This window comes from Mobula birostris, chromosome 18, assembly GCF_030028105.1.
Source record: "Mobula birostris isolate sMobBir1 chromosome 18, sMobBir1.hap1, whole genome shotgun sequence".
Classification (NCBI taxonomy): domain Eukaryota; kingdom Metazoa; phylum Chordata; class Chondrichthyes; order Myliobatiformes; family Myliobatidae; genus Mobula; species Mobula birostris.
Window position 1 is genome coordinate 39981193 of NC_092387.1, and position 19108 is coordinate 40000300.

The window sequence follows — 19108 nt, forward strand, 5'->3', positions numbered from 1 at the left end:
GTGGAATGATTGTTAATGCCAGATGAGGTGGATTGAGTATATCAGAAACTGGAATTAAGTATAAATTCAAATTTAATTGTCATTAAATAATATGCATGAATACAGCCAAGGGCCAAGGTGCAAAATACAGTACTGACAGCCATACGCTGCACAAAAGGCAGATACAGTTATGATAGCAGCAAAATATGGTCACAATAATTAGCCCAAGTCCCTGAGTGCAATGGCCTGGAGATTGATGGTGCGTAATATGTTGTCCTGGAGACACATTTCTGCAAGATGATGCAGTTCCTCATCACGCGGTAATGCAGCCGCAGACAAATGCAATCAAGCTCGACTTCCATCAAGTGAGCACAGAAGGGCAATACCAATGGGAGGGGCCAACCCCAACCCAGCCACACCACACCAGCTCCTGCGTCTCCTCCCCTGGGCGGCTGCAGCATAAAGGCCTGGTACGTGCACCAACCGATTCCCTGCTGTCGGTCTCGCCAATGAACCGGTGAACTGGACTTGCAGTATTCTACATTACCAGTGTCCAACAAGAGAAACATCCAAGCCAATCATCTGTACCGTTTGTTGGACCGCGCACCATCTCTGACGCCTTCCTCCTTAGGTGGCTGCAACAGGCAGCATGGTACACAATAAATCCAGCTCCTCCACTATTGAGCAACTCACTGAAGGTGTCGACCTGCAGTACTTGACATTATTCATATTCAGCGGTGTTTAGTGATTGTGAAAAAGACAAAGTATGATCAATTATACCTTTGTTTGGACCTAGAGAGGCCGTGGCGACCAAGTGCACCACGATCTTATCAGAAGACATGTCAAATCTTGCAGCAGAAGACCACGAACATAGACTCAGTGGCCGATTTATTAGGTACAAGGGATAAAGTGGCCTCGGGGTGTATATTAATGACCTAGGTGAAACTATAGATCATCTTATTAGTAAATTCGCAGTCAACAGAAAAACTCATGGAGCTGTGGATAGGAAGGAAGGTCGTCAAACACGATACAGATCAGCTGTAAATTTGGGCAGAGGAATAGCAGATGAAGTTTAATCCAGTCAAAGTGTGACGTGTTGCATTTTAGGAAGTTGAATACAAAAGGAAAGTATACAGTAAGTGGCAGGACATTTGGAAGTATTGATATACAAAGGGATCTTGGGGTGCAAGTGCATAGCTTCTTGAAAGTGGGACCACAAGCGGATAGGGTGAGGAGGCATAAGGTTCGTGTGCCTTCGTTGGTTGGGGCACTGTGTATGAAAGCTGGGAAGTCATGTTGGTTAGGCCACACAATAGGAAGGTTGTGAAGACTTGCAAGGGGGTGCAGAAGTTGTTCTGTAGAATATTGCTTGGATTGGACTACACTGCACTACTATACGGAGAAGTTGAAAAACCCTGGACTGCCTTCTCTGAAATGGCATAGGCTAAGGGGAGACCTGATAGAAGTATTCAAAATTATGAGAGGCATAGGTAGAGTAACTAGAGTCTTGTTATTTCAGGTTGGCAATGTCAGATAATGAAGGGCAGAGGTTTAAGTTGTGAGAGGGAAAGTTCAAAGGAGATGTGCAAGGCAAGTTTTTTTATAGAGCGGGTAGGTGCCTGGAATGTGCTGTCAGGGGAGATGGTAGGCACAAGTACCACGGCAGCAATTATGAAACACTTAGATACACAAAATGAATAGGAGGGAATAGCACAGGGGTTTTCAACCTGAGGTCCATACTTAATGATATTGGTCCATGGCATAAAAAACGTTGGGAACCCCTGGAATAGAGAGATATGGATCCATGTGAAGAGGATGGGATTAGTTTAAGTCGTCGTCATGGTCAGCACAGACATGGTAGGACAAAGGGCTGGTTCCTGCATTGTACTGTTTTACATTCTAGGAGGGAGAAGCCAAGACCCAGGAACTTAGTGCTTCACTTTGGCAGGGGGACTGTGGTGGTTGCTAACAAAATGTTTACATCCAAAACAACACACACAAATAGATTCAATGGGAGGAAATTAGCAGGTCAGGCAGCATCTACGGAAAAGAGTAAAACAGTTGACGTTTCAGTCTGAGACCCTTCTTCAGGTCTGAGGAAGGACCTCGACCCGAAACGTCAACTGTTTACTGTTTTCCACTGATGCTGCCTGACCTGATGAGTTTCTCCAGCATTTTGTCTGTGTTGCTTTGGATTTCCAGCATCTGCAGACTTGTGTTTGTGTTTACATCCAATGGTTTGCAACAATGGGTGAACCAGATCACTGGTCTGTCATGTTAATATCACCATGAACTATTGTTTACAAGGGAACACAATTCTGTATGTGGATGAGTTATTGCTTTATTAACCCTACCCCATGCACGTGGCAGAACTTTCCCAGGAACAGAAGGTAAATCTGTGGTAAATCAAATGCATTGTTAGCAAATATTTTAAAGATTTTTTTCAGAGTTATCGTAAGAATTCCTTAACATCCAAGATAGTGGCTATATTTCATTAGGAGTTTGAGGAGATTTAGTTTGTCATCTAAAACACTTGAAAGTGTACCGTAGAAAGCATTCTGACTGGCTGTATCACCGTCTGCTACCGTCTGGTATGTTATTGAGGTACACCATGATTTTGTGCTACTGCACAAGATCAAAATAAGTTGCAGAAGCTTGTAAAATTAGTTAGCTCCATCATGGTTATCAGCCTCCATAGTATCCAAGACATCTTCAAGGAGCAGTGCCTTAGAAAGGTGGCATCCATCATTAAGAATCTCCATTAACCAAGGCAGTGTGATGGTTACACTGTTACCATCGAGAAGGAGGTACAGAAGCCTGAAGGCACACACTCAGCAATTCAGCAACAGCTTCTTCCTTTCTGCCATCTGATTTCTAAATGGACAGTGAACCCATGAACACTACCTCACTACTTTTTTATTTCTGTTATTTTTGCACTACTTATCTTAACTTAATTATTTAATAGAGATATATATACTTAATGCAACTCAGTTTTTTTCCCTCTATATTTATTTATCTATCATGTATTTCTTTGTACTACTGCTGTAAAGTTAACAGATTTCACAACATATGTCAGTGATATTAAATTTGATTCTGCTTTACATTTTTCCCTGAAACTTTGGTCTACACTGATTACAGCCACAACCAACTTCCTCTCCTGTGGAATTGTTTTGATATGGGCCACTATTTTAGAAATCTTTTTAACAAAGTGGGTTACTTCAGTAATAGGGTAGGTTTCATAATCAGGACGGATACTTAAAGAATTGCTTGAGGGCAGCAAATTTGCATGAGATAACCCATGTGACCCATCCAAGACTTCCTTCATGGTAATGATGGAGACCAGATGAACAGCTTCGTACACATTCAGATGCAGCTGTCGTTTGCAACTCTGCGCTCCCTCATTTGTTTAGGTTTTTGTAAAAAAAAGCATCACCCATGCTCATGCTCATACAATGGATTAATTTAGATAAAGTCTGGCATGGGGCTTTAGTTCACCCTGTGGTTACCTAGGCAACGGAATACCGACCATGACATTAGCTTAAGAGCTCAAGTGTTTGTCACTCTGATTCTGGGGACTATTGAAGAAGATGATCGGCTTCAGAGCTTTGCTATTCATGCAGTGCACTCAGTTGAGAAAGCTCTCCAATCCATTTGCTGGGATATGGGATTTGCAGCCCATATCAGATTCATAAATGGAGGTGGAGAGTGAAAAAGCACTGAAGTTTCATTTGACTTGTGTAAGACACAAGAATATTATGCCTATTTCTGCTTACTCTGTTTTTGGAAAGGTATGGAGATCCAGGGAGGGTACTGGTAATTAGCTTATTAGTGTCATATGTATCGAGATACAGTGAAAAGCTTTTGTTTGCACATCATTCAGACAGATCATGTCATACATAAGTATATCAAGGTGGTACAATGGGGTAAAAAGCAGAATGCAGAAAATAGCGTTACAATTACAGAGAAAGTGCAGTGTATGTTAGACAAACAACATGCCACTGTACGGACTGAGAGATCAAGAGCTTACCTTTAGCAAATAGGAACTCATTCAACAGTCTTTTAACAGCAGGATAGAAGCTGCCCTTAAGCCTGGTGGCATGTGCTCTTAAATTTTCCATTTTCTGCCTGATGAGAAGATGGCTGGGGTTGGGCTGAGATGCATCTGAATCAGATGCTTTCTCTGGTCCACTTGTACAGATTGGTGGAAGCCATTGTGGAAATGTCAAACTTCCTTAGTCTTTAGAAGAAGTAAAGGCATTGGTATGCTTTCTTGGGTAGAGGAAAGGATTACCAGAATAGCTTTAGGGATGTGAAATTTCAACCATAAAATTAAAGTGGAGAAATCCGGGTTGTTTAGAGAACAAAGGTCAAGACTGGATTTGATACAGATACACAAAATCATGGTGTACCTAGATAACATTAGCTGTTTTTCATTGGCGGATGGTTCTCCCTAAGACCACATGGGTTTCCTCCGAGTGTTCCGCTTTTCTCCCACAGTCCAAGGGTTAATTATACATTATAAATTGTCCCATGATTAGTCTAGGATTAAATCAGGAGATTGCAGGGTGGCATGGCTTGAAGGGCTTATTCCTCATTGTATCTTAATAAATTTATCTTAATAAATAAATATGGAGAGCAGTTATGATCTGGAAGTCATTGCCCCTTGGAGTTGATCAGCTGTTACAACGTAACTGGACGGGCATGACAGAAAGTATTTCTGCCTTTTATGGGGAGAACATGGAGGGACAGAGCTCATATTCTAGAAGTACTAGGAGTTGGAATAGATTCAATGGGAGAAAAGAAACCTTCTGGGCTGTCAAAACTCCAAAACCGAGAATGCTGGAAATAGTTAGCAGGTCAAGCAGCATCTGTGGAAACAGAAACTATGAATGTTTCAGGTCCAGGTGTCACAAGGGGGGGGAGCTGGTGAACGGACTCAAATGCAAGACACAGACACTGAAGTACAAGGAACAGGACTTGACTAGAGTAGGGACGTGACAGGATACAGACAAGGAACAGGGACTAGAATGTAGACTTGTGCTAGAACATGGACTAGACAGAGAGCCCGGTCAAGGAACTATGAACTAGGAGCCTGGGCTTGGGAAAGCGGGACCAGGACTAGGAACCATGAACTAGGAGTCTGTGCTTGGAGTCTGAGCCAGGACAAGGACCCAGAATCTGGGTCTTGCCTTGGGCTGGGACCCGAGAACTAGGCAAGGACATGACATGGCTACAGGACAGGATGTGGCTGGGGTCTAGAGTCTAGAGTCTTGAGGCTTGAGGCTGGGGTCTTGAGGCTTGAGGCTTGAGGCTGGGGTCTTGAGGCTTGAGGCTTGAGTCTTGAGACTTGAGCTGGGGTCTTGAGTCTTGAGGCTAAGACAGGTCCCCCGCAAGGCAACAGCAGAACGGCCTGACTTACCCTACGGAGGCGAGGACAAGAAGAGATAAACACCGAAAAACGACAGACAGTTCCATCTTTGCATCGGGGTTGCTCCAAATTACAGTTACAGCCAGCAACCTCGGCTGGCTACAGAAACAGCCGGATCCCTACCTAGCTCAGAGTGGCTGACGGACACTCAGCTGGCCTGAGAAACGGCTGAATTCATACCGCAAAGACAGCACCGACTACCGACAGCAAGGCTCCATGAAGCGATAGTCCTCCAACGCAGCCTAAAGATGGCAAGTGGCCACTCTAGCCTTCCACTGGCAGGTTGCTCCCAGGGAATCTTGACAAGACAAACCAGCCCCCACACTCGATCCCAAGGCTACTTATATTCCAAGCCCCAAGATGGGAATCAGGTGCCTATGATTAACCCAACCGAAACAAGGGACAGCTGGAAGACCCAGAGTCCTGAGTCCATGGACCGGACCATGAACCGGAATACGGATTTCACGGACCGGACCATGACACCAGGATCCTTCATCAAACATTCCAGGACTTTTTTGCTTCTATGAACCTTACTTAATATTAGAATAAATGTGCTGGTAGCAGAAAGGCAAAATGTCTTGTGCAACTGAAATAAAGAAAGTAGTACAGGTGTGCCCTGCTTTTTGAACGTTCGCTTTACAAAACCTCACTGTTACGAAAGACCTATATTAGTTACCTGTTTTCACTAACAGAAGGTGTTTTCACCGTTATGAAAAAAGCAGCGCGCGCCCCGAGCAGCCACTCTCCCCCGGATTCGGAACTGCATTCTCACCGGCATTACTTAAGCACATGCCTGTGAGCAGCCGTTTGCAAGATGAGTTCTCAGGTATTGGAAAAGCCTGAAAGAGCTCGTAAGGGTGTTGCACTTAGCGTAAAACTAGACATAATTAAGCATTTCGATCGTGGTGAACGAAGGAAGGACAAGGTGAGTTTGGCTTGTGGAAGTTGACGAAGATGATGTTGAAGAGGTTTTGGCATCCCATAACCAAGAACTGATAGATGAAGAGCTGATACAATTGAAAGAGGAAAGGATAACAATCAAAACCGAATGCAGTAGCGTACAGACTGAAAGTGAAATCGTCCAGGAACTGAACGTGAGGACTGCGTGAGATTTTCACTGCAATGATAAAGGAGTACGACTTTAATTTTGAAAGGGTACGTCAGTTTAGGGCATATTTGCAAGATGGTTTACAAAGAACTGTATGGTAGAAAAATGCACGAGGCTAGCAGTCAAGCATACTGTCGTTTTTCAAGCCTTCCACATCAGCCACAGCACACGACAAACCTCGACCTTTGACATCGAGGCAGGCAGACATAGAAAAAGATGACCTGCCTGCCCTGAATGATGATGAGATGACACCCCAGTGGTCCCAACCTCCGGGCCGCCGACAGATACCGATTCACGGAGAATGCAGTGGTAGCTGGGAGGCACCCAGCATGTCTTTAAGAAAAAAGCCGAAATACACAAGCTAATTAATTAGGTGCCACCCGGCACATAAATGTCGGCCCAAATCAGAAGCGATTGCCAATTTCACTTGCTCTATGTAATCGGCAATTGCCTCTAATCTGGGCTGACATTTACGTGCCGGGCGGCACCTAATTAACTAGCTTGTTTATTTCAGCTTTTTTTCTTAAAGATGTGCTGTGTGCCTCCCGGCTACCGCTGTACCCCTGCATGTTTCACGGATCAGTATCGGTTTGCTGCCTGGAGCGTGGGGGCCACTGCACCACCTCAACCTGCGACGACTCAGCCTAACACACCATCATCAGTGTGCTGGGCGCTGACTTCCTAATTCCGATAAGTGATACTACACTGTACATACATTATTTCTACTTTATATAGGCTGTGTATTTTTATGTGTTACTTGGTATGATTTGGCAGATTCATAGCTTAAAGGTTACTGGAGAGAGTGTTTTGCCAGGAGTGCTTGTATGAGATTTTTGCTACGGACAGCAGTGCAGGCAATCGTTGTAGAGAAGTATTTCTAATTTATATGGGCTGTGTATTTATCATATTATTCCTGCTTTTACTATATGTTACTGTTATTTGGCATGACTTGGTAGGTTATTTTTGGGTCTGCGAACACTCACAAATTTTTCCCATATCAATAAATGGTAATTGCTTCTTCGCTTTACGACATTCCAGCTTACGAACCGTTTCATAGGAACGCTCTACCTTCGGATAGCGGGGGAAACCTGTATGCCATAAAATGGGTAAAGCCATTCTTTAGTTAAGTAAGTAACTAGTTGCACATGAAACTGTAACAGAGCTGGACTGTGTTTTAGTAGCCGATGTATGTATGTTTGAAAGTTCAGAGCCGTTCAGAACTTCATAGCTATCCATTGTTATTCACAGTCCGTCAGCAAGCACAGGTCAATGAGCCGGAGATTCTCGGCAGACAGGAGAAAATCTGCAGATGCTGGAAATCCAAAGCAAAACAGATTTGGTATGTCACCAAAAACACACTCTCAAATTTCTACCAATTTACTCTGGACAGCACTCAAACTGGCTACATCAATGTCTGCACAGGATCAAAGTAAGCTGCAGAGAGTTGTAAAATTAGTTAGCTCCATTATGGGCACTGGCCTTCATAGTATCCAGGACATCTTCAAGGAGTGATGACTCAGAAAGGCGGCATCTATCATTAAGGACCTCCATTACACAGGACATGCCCTCTTCTCATTGCTTTCATCAGGAAGGAGGTACAAATGCATGAAGACACACACTCAACAATTCAGGATTATTAAGTATTGCATTGTACTGCTGCCACAAGGTTAACAAATTTCATGAGATATGCCAGTGATATTAGACCTGATTCTGATTCTGATTTTGAAATGCTAGAGGAATTCAGCAGGTCAGGCAGCATCTAAGGAAAGAAGTGAACAGTCAATATTTCAGGCTGAGACCCTTCATCAGGACCCTGAAGAAGGGTCTCGGCCTGAAACGTCAACTGCTTATTCTTTTCCAGAGATTCTTGGCAGAATCGAAATGGAAAATGCTAACGCTCCTTCTATTCTGATTTGATGTCACACAAGAATGGCACAGCAGTACAGCTAATGGTGTGGCTACTCATAGTTCCAGCAACTCTGATTCAATCCTGATCTTAGGTACTGCCTTTGTGGAGTTTCCACATCCTCCCTGTTTCCTGTCACATCCCAAAGGTGTGAGGGTTGCAAGGTAATTTGGCCACAGTTAAGTACCCCTAATGCAGGAGTTCCCACCCGGGGACCACAGACCCTTTGCTTATGGTATTGCTTCAAGGCATAAAAAGGATTGGGAGCCCCTGTCCTAATGGGAATATGGGGAGAATAAAATAGGATTTGTGCGGAACTGCTCATAATGGTTGCTCAGTTGTCAGCACAGATTTGATGCATTGAAGGGCCTGCCTCCACTTCAGACTGTGGCCATGTTAAACTTAGGGTGCTGCTCAGTTTGTATTCTACAACAGACTTCTCAACACTTCAGTCCACCCCTGCTAATTTGATTATTTTCTTCAAGTTAAATTAGAACCATCTAGTAACTTTAACTGAGTGATTTTAATTAAATAGCATAGGAGCAGGTAATTTGTTTCTTAATTCCAATTGAAATGATCAGATAATATGAATGAAACAATTTTTAATTAAGAGCAGTAGACTGTATTCCCATTAGTGAATCCAGTCTGGAGTGAGACCTGACCTTGAAAAAACAATCACAAGCCAACACACACACACTGCGTCAAATAAAAATTCAGCATCTTTATGACTGCCATCAATGTACTTCACCTTATTTACCTGTTCTTTGCTATGTGTTTGGAAGTGATGCTTCTATTATTTTTCCCTGGCTGCAGACACACCCTTTGTTGCCCAAAAGGAGCTCCGCAATACATATTCACATGTCTGCTGGAGGAACTCAGTGAGTCAAGCAGATTCTGTGGATTCTGTGGGGGTGGGGGGGGGGGTTTGTTGACATTTTGCTTTGAAACTCTCCATCTGTCCTAATGTAGGGTTTTGGCCCGAAATGCCAACAATTCCCTTCCTCCCACAGATGCTGCTCGGCCTGCTGACTTCCTTCAGCAGATTGCTTGCTGCTCCAGAATCTAGCATCTGCAGTCTCCTGTGTCTCCACAATATGCGTTTTTTGTTATCTCTTCATTTTTTTCAAGTGGGGGGGAGTGCATGAAATGTGTTGTCCCTGTGTTATGATGAGTCTCCCTCTTTAACCTTTGCAGTTGTTCCAGTGAAGCTGCTCCCATTGTGTTATTGGCAGGCCGTTCCAGGGTTTAGCCCCAGCAATGCAGAGGGTGGTGCGGACAGCCCAGCGCATCTGTAGAGGAACTTCCCACTATTCAGGACATTTACAAAGACAGGTGTGTAAAAAGGGACCGAAGGATCATTGGGGACCCGAATCACCCCAACCACAATCTATTCCAGCTGCTACCATCCGGGAAGCGGTACCGCAGCATAAAAGCCAGGACCAACAGGCTCCAGGACAGTTTCTTCCACCAGGCCATCAGACTGCTTAATTCATGCTGACACAACTGTATTTCTATGTTATATTGACTATCCTGTTGTGCATACTATTTATTATAAATTACACATTACATTTTGAGACGGAGACGTAACATAAAGGTTTTTACTGCTCATGTATATGAAGGATGTAAGCAATAAAGTCAATTCAATTCAGTGATGGAAGATCGACAGTAAATGTCCAAGCCAGGATGCTGCAGAACTTGGAGAGAACCCATGACGGGTGCAGTTCCCATGCTCCTGCTGTCTTGTCCTTGGTAGTAGAGACTGAAGTTCTGAGATGCACTGTTGAAGAAGCCTGGGCCATTGATTGCAGTACATTCTGTGGATGGTACACACTGTAACTACAGTGTACCACTAGTGGAGGAACATAATACTTATGAGTGATGGATAAGGTGTTAGATTTGTTTCAGATTCATTTATTTATCACGTACATGGAGACATACAGTGAAATGTGTCATTTACATTAACAACCATCATATCCTTGGCTATGCTGGGGGAAGTTTGCAAGTATCACCATACATTCCATTCCAGCATCAACATAGCATCTCCACAATGTTCAATCAAGCAGGTAGCTTTGACCTGGATGGTATTGAGCCTCTTGAGCAATGTCAGAGCTGCACCCACCCAGTCAAGAAAGTAGAGAACATTTCATCAAGCTCCTGTGTGTAGGAGAGCAGAGGAAATGTGGCCCCTGTGAGTGATAGAGACCACGGGAACAGGACACAGACACAGAGAGTGTAAGAGAGCACACGACAGGGACACAGGGTTAAAGAGAGAGTGGGAACTGGCACTTGGTGAAGAGAAAGTGCAGATGTCCTGTAGTAAGCCAAATGCAGAAACAAAGGTATTGCCAAGTGGTTGGATACCAGATTATCAGAATTTTACTATTTAAGTATTATCCTGTTAGCCCAGGTCTAGGTTAGGAAAGTTGGACATACCTAGCCTGATTCAGCGCACGACTACAAACTTAAAGAACTAACTCCATGAAGATTTGTCCATACTGTGATTAAAGATAGCACTGATTTTCAACAATCCGCTGTGTGAGATACTGTATGTACTGCCTGTTACACCATTGGCATTTAGGGCAGCAGTGGAAGGCCTCCATCTCTAATGGTGTTCAGGTCTTGTTTCATCATGTTAGTAGCTTCCTCTTGATTTCACTACTGTCAATCATGCAAGGCCCAGGTGGAGACTCAGGAATACCGTCACACGCAGATGTAGAAGGATTCTTCATTGCTATTGTAATAGTTTTGTTTTTACCAGTCACGGTTGTTAGCACTAAGCTGAATCCCCGGGCCTGGAGGACAGGTGTCCTCTACCCTTGGGCCTGTTTGACATAGGTGACCCTACCAAGAGCCAAAGCATAAAGCCCTGACTCCAGCCAACACAGCTCTCTGGATCATCGAGGCACTCAAGCCTCCAAACCATGTTAAGGCTAGAGTCCTCCTGGAGAGCCGTGTGAGATAGACATGAGTATATTTCCTCACAACTTCCTTGCTGGAAGATGAAATACAATTGTAAAGGAACCCACAATTTGAATAGCTACCCACGCAAAGCATCAAAATTAAAACAGCACGTAACAGTGCAATCTGCTCTGTGTGAGAGAGTGTGGGTTAATTTGCTAACAGGAAACTGACAAGATTAGTCAGACTTACAAATAGCATCCTATTCAATATTAAAATCAGCTTTAAAACAGCATTGAACTTCATCCAAACAATTAAGGTTAAAATTGCCCCCTGAGTAATCATAGTTGGCTGCAGATTTGAGAAGTCACTTGAATTAACTGTAGAGAAGTTGCCTATGAAGTCCCGCAGTTGGCTTTAGCATTCTTAAACTGTAAGCATAGAGAATGATCCAGTGACTCCTGCTGGAAGGTCCAGACAGAGAGACATTATATGAGGGCAGGACTGTGCTTGATTATGGATCCCTACAGAGTCAATGATCACATTCAGCACCAAGGCTCATCTTTAATGCTGAATACAAGGCGGGTGAGGTATAGAGGGTGTTGGTGACATCAAGAATCCTTAGCTAAACAAGACGGCAAAGCAATCAGGAGCACAGAAGCTGGAGACAGCATAATATGAAAAAGAGACGCCCTGCAGCCATATTTAATCAGTTGTTAACCATCAGTTTAATTTATGTCAATGCACTCCAAGCTATGTGCACAAATAGTTGATATGTAGAATGTTATGCATATCAATGTGGGATTAACCATGAACTGTACAACATAATCAGCCACGTCTTCAAAATGAGAGGCAATGTGCCTTGTTGATTTGCATTCATTAATTCACATTCAATTACAATATTAACATGGTTGAATCCTAATAGCTACAGTGTTGATCTAGTTTGCAAAAGAATATTATCAGGATGGGAATTTTGTCTGTTCTGGATCAATCTGCTGATTAAAAGTACCAATTTGCCCACCTTTTCACACAGTGTGTTGTACCTCCTTATACTTTTTAATATTCATTCAGACTTTCAATCCAAACAGAAACAAAGGGAAACGCTGAACCCAAGCAGATGTGAGCAGCCTTCATTATAAAGAGGTGCCTGGGAGGCTGCCAATTCCTCGGGTATAATGAGAGCTGTTCAATGAGAAAGGTGCATTCATTTCAGCTCCTTTGGTCCATCGTGCCAGCTCATTAGCCTGGATGAAAATCCTCCATTAATAGCAGATGGCTATATATTTACTAGTTGCAACCAACAACAACTCTTTACCATGCAAGTGCAACTTGTCCCAAAGCGAACAGCTATCAATAAGGCCAACTGCCATTAAAATGTGTCCATCCAGGACACATATAGGCTCCTGGTGCTGTGTTGGCTCATTCCTTCAAAACGGAGAGCTGAATAGTTATTTGACTGGGAATAGATTAGAGGGCAAGGTGCAGACTGTTCTTGGTACTTGATGGTCGCTGTGTTACTTGTCTGGACTTGTATCAGGTATACAGCAACCATTACTATCCTAATTAAAACACCAGGATGGATGACATTTTATTTGAGGACCCAATATAATTTACCAGCAGCACACCTTCATTCTCAAGACAGAGCATAAAACCATAAGACATGGGAGCAGAAGTAGGCTATTTGGTCCATCGCATCTGCTCTACCATTCGATCGTGGATGATTTATTTTCCCTCTCAATCTCAATTTCCTGCCTTTTTCATGTACCCTTTGATGACCTTATTGATCAAGAACATTTCAACCTCTTCTTCAAATATACCCAAAGACTTGGCCTCCACAGCCTTGTGTTAATGATACACAAAGATTCACAACCTCTGGCTAAAGAAATTCATCCACATCTTGGTTCTAAAAGGATGTTCTTCTGTTCTGAGACTGTGCCCTCTGGTCCTAGACTCTCCTACTATTGAAAATATTCTCTACAACTTACAGGGTAAAACTGAACGGAAGACAACATGTTCAAAATAGGAGCACCTTGTACATGCACAAACTTTAATTTAATGTGTTCCTGTGCAGAAATTGCATTACCATATTTAATCTGCTGCATCATTGTAGGCTGCTGTTGTTGATCTACGGTGCTGGTGCACAGGATATAGCCAACAGTCCCTGAGTACCGTTGGTACCACTGGCCTAGGATCTTGTGCTGATGCAGTAGTTGGGAATATACAAGTGGAAGGGAGAAGGAGACTTCATCTGCTGGACCAGTGGCCTCATTATTAATCTGCTTTACTTTATTTCGATGGCAACTGATGATTTGGACCACAAAAAAATCCTGAAGTCTCTGAGAGTTTCTAAATAAAACTACCTAAACAACCTGACTTCCAGAGCACCTTCTGTGTTGCCTGACATTTATATGCAGTAAATCTTTCCCCCACTCCAAGCACCCCAATATCCACATCTCACTGCCAACAGAGTCCTGACACTTCATGTATCCATGCAGAAGTCCTGGAGAGTACTGGCTCATTTTTTTTAAAATGGAAGGAAAAAAGCTGCTCCAGTTTCCAAAGCAAATGTGTTACCTTGCTCCTGGACCTGCAAGCTTTGAGTTTTTTTTGAGGGTAAAATGTTTCGATGGAGCACCCCTAAGCATACTTGGGTGGCCAGTGATGTGGTGGCTTCAGCACTGGACTCCGAGACTCTGAGTTCGAATCTGGCCGGTCCCAACCTGGACAGCAGCAGTATCTGTGTGGAAGAAAGGCCTGAAAATCTGCTTCCGTATCTTGTCACAAAAACCCTACGGACAACAACACGACGATGACTCAATGTCACTCAACAACAATAACATACTTAGTGGTCCCTAACATTGCCAGCAAACATTATTGTAAATGAAATAGACCATAATCAGAATACGCAAAGTGCAGATGGACAGTGTCAAGACTTCAGTCAGTTTGTGGGAAGCAGGGGTGAGAGAGTGAGAGGAGAGATGGATGATGGTACTGCTTGTTGGGAGCAGGGGAATATTCATTTGATTGGGAAGTAATGGTGATTTTTGTGGTCAGGAAGTGTAGCAGCCAACAGGACCAAAGCTAAATATTGTTTTAATAATGGAGACAATTTATTAACAATTGTTGTTTTAAAATCAATGCAGGGATACAGTTCTAACTCATAATGCGATGAGACTCTGAGATTAGTGAAGACTAAAAGTGATCCAAGCAAACACATAAAATCAGGTCACAATACCAAGGGAACACAATTGCTTGCTGTTATTTGGCAGCAACAGAAACTGGGTTGGTGCCTTCAGAATGATGAATAATATCAACATCTGATGATTTGGGTTAGAAACAAACATCCTTTGCAAAAGGCCCTTAGAGGTAACAAGGCTTGTCAATTCAGTCCTTCGCTGTAAAAATTATTTAAGAATTTGAAAGGGAAAAAGAAATGCTCCCTCATCCTCTGTTAGGCTGATTACATCCCAGATAGATACTGACCTAGTTTCATCTATAGTGTGTGTCTGTGTACGTACACCACTGAAGACACAAGAAGACACGTGCCCATGTGCATGCAAACACACAAGTGCATGGTAAAGATCATTTGCAACCTTAACATGCTTCAACATAGATGGAAGTGCTCTGGAAATTCTTAGTAATCCAGCCAAACTGGGGTATGCTGAGATAAAATGGCATTCAGTCTTGTAATTTTTCGATTAGTTCTAAAAACAAAAATATGAAATCTGCCACATTGATTGAACACCCTAATGGTTTCACTCCACTTCGAATTGTAGCCCCACTGCATATGACTGATTCAAGCTTCCTGAAGTAACCCAGTAAGTTAGTTATCACACAAAAAGCAAAACCTAGCATAGTCAATGAAAATGGCCACCCTGTTGTCACAAGAAAATAACAAGGACAGTGGGTTAAAATGCTTCGGGACACTTTTCTGCGTAAAAGGTCTAGAGTATATACAGGTTGCTTCTGTTGTGGTTGATAAAAGTTGTTGCACTATGAGGGGACATCCTACAGTTTCACACGCACTGACAATGGATGCCATGCAGTGTGCACAGGAATAAGGGTTAAACATTTTACAGTGGATTCTGGTTAATTGGGACACATCAGGACCCGTACATTTTGGCCCAATTAAGCAGCAGCCCCAGATTCATTGGAAATAGTTAAAAAGCTGTAAAAAGAACAAATTGACAAATTATATACTGTATTTACATGAAATACAGACCAAATTAGAACACTGCCAATAGTACTACAGTACTATAAAACTGTGTATTAGTTCCTAATAATTATCAATGCAGAAATTCATCCAGTGTAGTAAGTAACAAAATCAGTGCAGACACCTGGTAAAGATAATGGACTGCCTTTGTACAATGTTAATGAAGATTACATCCTCCAAATCTTCATTTTCCAGGCCACATTCAAGATGATTATCGATACCTTCAAACTCCTCATAGTTCCTAACTTGTTGAAGTAGTGACATCATTTCATTTTCACTCCCAGCCATTTCCGGCATCTCCAAGCCTGAATGCTTGGAACTGCAGTGAGCAAAACAGTTCTGAATTTCTCACCAACTATCAGTGACAAAAATCACTGCTGTTTGAACACAAACAAACGCAACTGACGCTCTTTAAAAACTGTTCGCTCTATCCATGATGTAGTGTCCAATGACCACACACGTGAATGCGACTGATGCTAGTTAGTCTACATGCACTCTAATGGGTCTTAGACGGTCTGACAACAGACTCCTGCCTCAATTAAGCAGCACAGTGCCCCCAAATGAATGAAGGGAATTCCCCAACTTTCTCCACTAGTTATTGGTCCTTAAGATTTGTCCCAAATAAACAGCTGCCCCAATTAACTGTTAGCCCAATTAACCATCCTGCTGAAGGGTCCTGGCAGCACATACAAAATGCAGGCCAGACAGGGTACTGCCGAAGGGTCTCGGTCGAAATGTCAACTGTACTCTTTGCCATAGATGTTGCCTGGCCTGCTGAGTTCCCCCAGCATTTTGTGCGTGTTGCTTGGATTTCCAGCATCTGCAGATTTTCTCTTGCTTGTAACCGGAATCCATTGTAGTCCCAAATCATATCAAGCTAAAATTGCCTGCTTTTGCACTGGAATCACATGCTTCATCAAACGTTTGGCTAAAATTCAGCAAAAATCTGTAACTTTCAATTTATTTCATTGCAACTAGAGATCCACAAGGATTAGAAACCCCAAATTGGCCTGGTCTTCCAGTACACAAAGTGTTGGCATAATTCCTGATGTATTTTAAATTTTTAATCCTTCAAAACCAAACATTTATTATAAGGTTTACTTCACTTATCACAATTAGAAATGTGCCTTGACTACTGGGATACAACTATAAGCAAGGTGATCGTTATACATCCCCTATGTCATCCTGGTGTTTAATTGTCTTTAATTGCCTTTTGGATGCAGGAAACTGGATGAGAGTCAAGAAAGAGAAAGAAGTTAAACAGCCAGTGCAGAGTACCCCTGTGGTCATCCCCTCAACAACTGGAATACCACTTTGGATACTGTTTGGGGCAGATGACCTAGCAGAGGAAAGTCACAACAGTCAGGTCCCTGGCACTGAGTCTGACTCTGTGACTTAGAAGGAAACTGGAGAGAAGAGACACGCTATGGTGTTTGGGGATTCATTAGTTAGAGGAACAGAAAGGAGGTTCTGCGAATGAGACCAAGATCCCCGGATGGGATGTTGCCTTCTGGGTGCCAGGGTCCAGGAAATCTTGGATCGAGTCCTTAGCATTCTTAAGTGGGAGGGTGAACAGCCAGAGATCATGATCCGCGTAAGTACCAATGACATAGGTAGGGAGAGTGATGAAGTTCTGCAAAATGAGCTCAGGAAGTTAGGTGCTGAGTTAAAGGTCATGGTTGTGACTTCAGGATTGCTACCCATGCCACATGCTTGTGAGGCCAGAAATAGATTATACAGTTTAACACATGGCTAAGGAGTTGGTGTAGGAGGGAAGGCATAAAATTTTTGGATCATTGGGTTCTCTTCTAGGGAAGGTGGGTCTTGTATAAAAGAGATGGTTTGCACCTGAATTGAAAGGGGACTAATATCCTAGCGGGAATGTTTGCTAGTGCTGCACTGTGGATTTAAACTAGAGTTACAGGGGGATAGATACCACAGTGCCAAAACAGTTGTGGAGACAGATATTATTAAAACCTCCTTCAAAGTCAGGAACCAAAAGGTTGAGCATGGTGCAACTAGTGTCCTGAACTGCGTATGTTTCAATGCAAGAAGTATCGTAGGCAGAAAAAGGCAGATAAGCTCAGGGCATCAAACAACACCTGGAATTATAATATTGTAGACATTAGTGAGACATGGTTGCAGGAGGGGCGGGCCTGGTAGCTCAATATTCCGGGGTTCAGTTGTTTTAGACATGACAAAGCCAGAGGGATTAAAGGAGGTGGGATAGCATCACTAGACAGGGAAAATGTTGTGACATTGCTCAGTCAGGACACATCGGAGAACTCGTCTAATGAAGCATTATGGGTGGAACTGAGAAATTAGAAAGGTATAAAAGCGAAAAGATAGATCTGGTCACAGGTAAAGACTCTAAATTGGAGAAAGGGCAATTTTTATGGTATGAGAAAGAATCTGACAAGTGTGGATTAGGACAGGCTGTTTTTAGGCAAAGTGTACTTGGTAAGTGGGAGGCTTTCAAAAGTCAAATTTTGAGGGTACAAAGTTTGTATGTGCCTGTCAAGATAAAAGGTAAAGTTAACACATGTATGGAACCTTGGTTTTCAAGAGATATTGAGGCCCTTGTTAAGAAAAAAAAATGAGGTGCACAGCAGATATAGGCAGGTAGGAACAAATGGAGTACCTATGGAGTATAAGAAATGCAAGCGAACACTTAAGTAAGAAATCAGGAGGGCTAAAAGAAGGCATGTGGTTGCACTAGCAGACAAGGTAAAGGAGAATCTTAAGCGATCCTACAAATATGTTAAAAAGAAAAGGATTGCAAGGGACAAAATTGGTCCTCTCGAAGATCAGACTGGTAATCCATATATGGAGCCAAAAGAGATCCTAATTAATTTTTTTTGTATCTTTATTTACTCGGGAGATGGACACAGACTTTATAGAAGTGAGGCACAGCAGCATTAACTTCATGGACCCTAAACAGATTAGAAAGGAAGAGGTGTTGACAATCCTGAGGCAAAATAGGGTGGATAAATCTGCAGGGCCTGACAAGGTGTTCCCTCGGACCCTGCAGGAGGCAAATGCAGAAATTGCAGGGGCCTAGCAGATATTTAAATCATCCTTAGTAACAGGTCCGTTACCAGATGATTGGAGGATAGTCAATGATGTTCCGCTGTTCAAGAAAGGCTCTAAAAATAAACCAGGAAATTATAGCCAGGTGAACCTGGCATCAGTAGTTGGAAAGTTATTGTAAGGTATTCTGAGGGACTGGATATAAAAATATTTGGATAGACATGGACTGATTAAGGATAGTCAGTACGGCTTCATGCATGGTTGGTCAAGTCTAACCAATCTTATAGAGATTTTCAAGGAAGTTACCAGAAAAGCTGATGAAGGCAAAGCAGCAGATGTTGTGTCATTTGACAAGGTTCTGCATGGAAGATTGGTCAAGAAGATTCAGCCGCTTGTCATACATGGTGAGATAGTAAATTGGATTACAGATTGGCTCTGTGGGAGAAGCCAGAGAGATGGTTACTTCTCTAAAGAGACGCCTGTGACTAGTGGAGTGCTACAGGGATCGGTGTTGGGTCCATTGTTGTTTGTCATCTATATTAATGA

The 19108-nt window shown here is 42.8% G+C and overlaps 1 protein-coding gene across 1 annotated transcript in view; it reads right to left on the minus strand.

Moving 5' to 3' along the window:
• Positions 1–19108, minus strand: part of ptpn20 (protein tyrosine phosphatase non-receptor type 20) — a 412353-nt gene that overhangs the window by 317650 nt on the left and 75595 nt on the right. The gene's annotated exons all lie outside the window — the stretch shown is intronic.